Here is a 5270-nt window from a genome sequence, read left to right as displayed (position 1 = left end):
ACACACACACACACACACACACACACACACACACACACACACACACACACACACACACACAAACACACATATACGTACAAAGACACACACACAGACACACACCGCTCAGTGTACCTGTCTCTCTCTCTACCTGTCTGTCTCCTACTGACTGTGGTGTTTAGCTCTGTGTACCTGTCTCTCTCTCTTTCCTGGGCACTAATTGGCTCTTACACTCCCCATCCTTGTACCTGATGTTTCTCTTCCAGCAGGTCTGGCATTGTGCAATCACCTGAGAGGAGTCATATTCTGAAGAATTTTATTTTAATTACTTTCCTACTAAACACACACACACACACACACACACACACACACACACACACACACACACACACACACACACACACACACACACACACACACACACAGACACATACACACACACACCATGTTCTCTCCGGTCACTAACTGGGAATTTTGCTGCTGTACACGCATGTTCCCAACATCAGAAGTGTTTTGTTCTGTGGAAAGTCACACCTTCTCAGTAACACACACACACACACACACACACACACACACACACACACACACACACACACACACACAGACACACAGCATTGAGCTCTTAAGTAAGTAAAGTGTATCTATATAGCACTTACCACAAAGTGCTTCACAAGCCAAATATTTCAATACATTATAAAACGTTGTTGTTGTTGAAAACCAGCCATTTGAAATAGTTTGAGTGATTCCTTCAACAGTCAAACTCATATACCATTGATGCTATCTGATAACACACTTCATTACATTATTATTATTATTATAGATTTATATAAAAGAGAGAAAAATATCATCAAGAATTATCACCAACAAAGAGTGAGTGAGTGAGTGAGTGAGTGAGTGAGTGAGTGTGTGTGTGTGTGTGTGTGTGTGTGTGTGTGTGTGTGTGTGTGTGTGTGTGTGTGTGTGTGTGTGTGTGTGTGTGTGTGTGTGTGTGTGTGTGTGTGTGTGTATGTGTGTTCTTGTTTAACTATATTCGTGGGATCCACAAACCGGGAATACAGTATACTTGTGGGGTCCCGACAGCTTTGTGGGGCCAAAATGCTGGACCCCACAAGGTTAAAGGTCTGTTTGAGGGTTAAGACTTGGTTTTAGGATTAGGGTTAGAATTAGGTTATGGTTAGGGTGAGGGTAAGGGTTAAGGTTAGGCATTTAGTTGTGATGGTTAGGGTTAGGGTCAGGGGCTAGGGAATGCATTATGTCAATGACGGGTCCCCACAAAGATAGTGCCACGCACTATGTGTGTGTGTGTGTGTGTGTGTGTGTGTGTGTGTGTGTGTGTGTGTGTGTGTGTGTGTGTGTGTGTGTGTGTGTGTGTGTGTGTGTGTGTGTGTGAGTGTGTGTGTATGTCTGTGTGTGTGTGTGTGTGTGTGTGTGTGTGTGTGTGTGTGTGTGTATGTCTGTGTGTGTGTGTGTATGTCTGTGTGTGTGTGTGTGTGTGTGTGTGTGTGTGTGTGTGTGTGTGTGTGAGAGAGAGTGTGTGTGTGTCCTTCTCACACACTTCACCTACTTCACTCTTGGCTTCCAGGGTAAACAATGAACTTGGGGTTTGGAGCAGTTTGGACAGCGTTGGATATTGGATAATAATAAACTGTGACTAAAAATTGAATGAAACACACAACACACTGTAACTGTGAGTAGGACTATGTTCCAACACTGAATTTTTAGTTATTACAAATGTTGATGAAAATGTAGACTAAATATTAGAGGTGTAGAGAGATGCCTCTATATGTGTTCATATCTGTGATCAATCATTTAATTGTTTCTATCCATCCATTATCTGTAAAAAGGTGCCTCCATTAGCATGTGGACAGGTGATGAGATTATAAAGTAGTATAACAGTAGTCTTATTATAACAGTCAGACAAATGTTTAATACGTATGACTTACTTCCAAATTCAGAATTATTATTTCTTTTCTTGAAATTGATCTCAGATGATGACAAACCTCACATATCTTCTTCAGGTTCTGTGGAAACGTTTAGCTGAACAAAGAAAACTGCTTTTAACCATATAAGGAAGTTCCTCCTCTTCAACAGACATGAACACACTTGTTGAGGACATTTATAAAAGCAGTCTTCTCTCCTCAGGTCAACAACAAGCTCAGCTCAAAGCACAGGACAACAACTGAAACCAGCGGTAAGATGAAGACTGAATGCATGTCTGTTGTTCACTCAACTGCTTTCTTTTAAACACAACTCATTTACTGTCATATATTTTATGTTGCATTAGATATTCAGGCTATGACAGACTCTCTTACACTTTGTGCTAACGTTAAATATTCAAAGAGAGAAACCCAATACGTGTCAAACATTTTGACTGAACCCATTTGTATGATAATCATGGTTTTACTTTCCTCTCAGTCAGTCTCTGACTCTCTAGATCTCAGCAGGAACAATGTCGTGCATTGGTAATACCGAGGACATCAACTTGGGCTGCAACTCAGGCAACAGATGTCATAATACCACCACCATTCCAGGTAAATCTGAGTGAGTCTATTCTTTTCTGTAAGGTTGTCTTGACAGTTTCATCAAATCTCTTTCTCGCATGTTCTCTTACAGGATGTGTTGGACCCAATGCTGCTGTGGGCAACACCACTGGCGTCACTGTCAGTGGAAATAATGCAGGAAGCATTGGATCAGGCAACACAATTGATATAAGAGGTGAGATATTCCTCTTACTGCTTGTCCTCTTATTAAATTGAATTAAATTGCCAGAACTGTATTATCAGTCCAGTTTATTACTTATGTTCAGATATCAGGATCTTAAAGGCAAAAATCTGAGTTTCTGTTGTCAACTTTGAATTCCTTATCTCAATTCTCATATTTTAACAGGAGGAGTGGGAGCTGGTCAACGGGTTGGCAACACCTCCAACGTTAACGCTGGTTCTAACTCCGGATCCATCGGTTCAGGGAATCGCATCAACATGTAATGAGGTAAGAAATGGAAGAGATTTACTGTCAGATATCAGCATATGCGTGTGATATGTTAATTCTTTACCTGTCATTGGATCATTGTAAAACAATATAATCTGGATTTTCTCATCAATCTTTTTTCCTCTCCTGTTTCTCCCTTTTAGGAACTCGGCCTCCAACTCTTCTAAAAACAATGCACCATTTGTTGAATGTAGAATTCATGATTTCAAATCAACAGAAAGAGTCAGTGATCTGATGAATGTAAAGGAAATATGAGTGCAAATAAAGTAGAGTAGCTGCTCTATGAGACTGTCTTTGGCTGAATATTTATCATTTCTACTGACCTTGCTCTGAGGGATACTCAGGGCCTTGAAAGTGTTCTTATCTTCTTTGTCCTTCATCCAAACATTGTCATGAATTTGTTTTCATTGTGGATTTGTTTTTGTGATATAGTTTTTGTCAGTAAACTGACTAAGTAGCAGTTGGGTTTTCTAAATACATATTCCAGTATTTAACCTAAAATGATTTACTGCGATTGCACACTGATAATCTCCCTTCAATCTGTTATGCTTCTGTAAAACAGTGGCTGCACCAGCTATGACGTAGCTGCGTCATAATAATAGGGGCACATACTATTACTGCAGAGCTATAGGCTGAGTTGATGAAGAATACAGAGCTCAATATAAATAATCAATAAACTTGTGTTATATTGTAGAAAAAAACTGACTTTGGTGAAAAGTCTGCAAACAACTCTAAGCCTCCTAATAGTCACTTTGGGGAATACAGGCTGAGTGTGAGTGAATGACCAAATGTATATTAAATTACTGAAGCTAAACTGGATTAATAGCTTAAATGTGTAAGAAGTTGAAGTATAGTCAGAATAATTGGAAACGTGGGAATGGTTTAAATTAGTATAAATTTCATTATAGCACCACTAATGTAAAAAAGATGTGGAATAATTAAGGTTTTCTGAAAAGCTAACGCTCAACTGAATTGTCAACACGTTCTCACACTCGTCTCGTAAAATATGGACGCTTGGTCAGGTGCCTTTGTCGTTCTTATTGACGCTAAAAGTCTCCTTTAGCGCTTTAAGTAAACGCGCTTGGTCGGGACTATTGCCGTCCCTTTAGCGCTTTAAGTAAACTGCTGCCTCTCTGCCTCTCTAACTGCTGCTCTCCCCGGGGCGTTACACAAACACGCTGAAAGACGCCTTTTTCGTCGCATCAGATGCTGACAGCCACTGTCCAATCGTCCTTATTTTACGAGTTCGGAATGAGAACGGGTTGGAATTGTTGGCTTTAAAAGTTGAATAATGCCAAACGATGTAGAACATTGCGAGGGCTGAACTTACTTTCTAACTGAAATTATGAATAACTATAGAAGGCTTACACATGCAGTGAGAAACATTGATTAAAACGCAGAAATATGAAACAAGTGTTTGAAAAATCTCAAAGGCATTGCACTGTACTGCACGAGTTGGAAATTGAAACGTAAAATTGTCAGTTGGAAGCTGAACTGCATTACCTTAATAAGCGAAGAGCTGAAATACATTTCTAGAAAAGCTGGAAGCTGAACTGTAATACTGTCAAAGATGGAAGCTGTAATTAATTACCTGAAAAGGTTGAAAGAAAAAATACTTTGTATTATTATCAGAAATATAACCTGCATAGAATGAAAAATCATTTATCTAAAGAGCTGAGAGGTGAAATATTTTGCCTGAATATGCCTAAATATGGATTGTTAGTTTATATGTGATCTGAAGTTTACTGAAACAATGAAAGTCTGAGGTCTTTAAAGTAACTTTTATATTGAGTAATAATGTCGGAGTCTGACCATCAAACACTATGTTCTGCTGTTATAATCAACATTAACAACAGTCCTGACATTATGTACATGAAAACAATTCCATGATCTGGAAAATGGAAAGGTAATGAAATCATGTTTGTTCTTTGTAAGACATTGTGAAATAATTAATAAATATGACGCAGACAGGTGACCTCATTACAAATGTATTTTATACAATTACATTACTGTTTTGAGTCAACAATGTTGTAGTAATTAACACCGTTGGTATGTTTCAAAATGCAGATGCAGTATCAGCAGTAATACATTACAGGAAGTCATAACAACAGTACAAATACAAACAAGCATGATACGATGTTCATACAGAAATAATACTCACAATGTATTTCAAAGACAGAAAATAGTTGTGTAAGCAGTATCACTTCACTGCACTATGATTACAGCAACAAGTATATGATTGTTCAAAACATCAAACACTGATAATTCTTTAGTTTTAAATATAATCCATACATAATATGTTA

The 5270-nt window shown here is 38.4% G+C and overlaps 1 long non-coding RNA gene across 1 annotated transcript; it reads left to right on the top strand.

The window, feature by feature from the left end:
- The first annotated feature begins 2570 nt into the window (after positions 1-2570).
- LOC116037196 lies at positions 2571-3260 on the top strand. Its single transcript, XR_004101813.2, has 3 exons — positions 2571-2694; positions 2866-2967; positions 3111-3260. It is a non-coding gene; the product is annotated as an uncharacterized LOC116037196 (long non-coding RNA).
- Positions 3261-5270: the final 2010 nt, after the last annotated feature.

Source organism: Sander lucioperca, chromosome 12, assembly GCF_008315115.2.
Source record: "Sander lucioperca isolate FBNREF2018 chromosome 12, SLUC_FBN_1.2, whole genome shotgun sequence".
Lineage (NCBI taxonomy): Eukaryota > Metazoa > Chordata > Actinopteri > Perciformes > Percidae > Sander > Sander lucioperca.
Note: the sequence above shows the minus strand (reverse complement) of the source record. Positions and strands in the feature narration are given on the sequence as shown.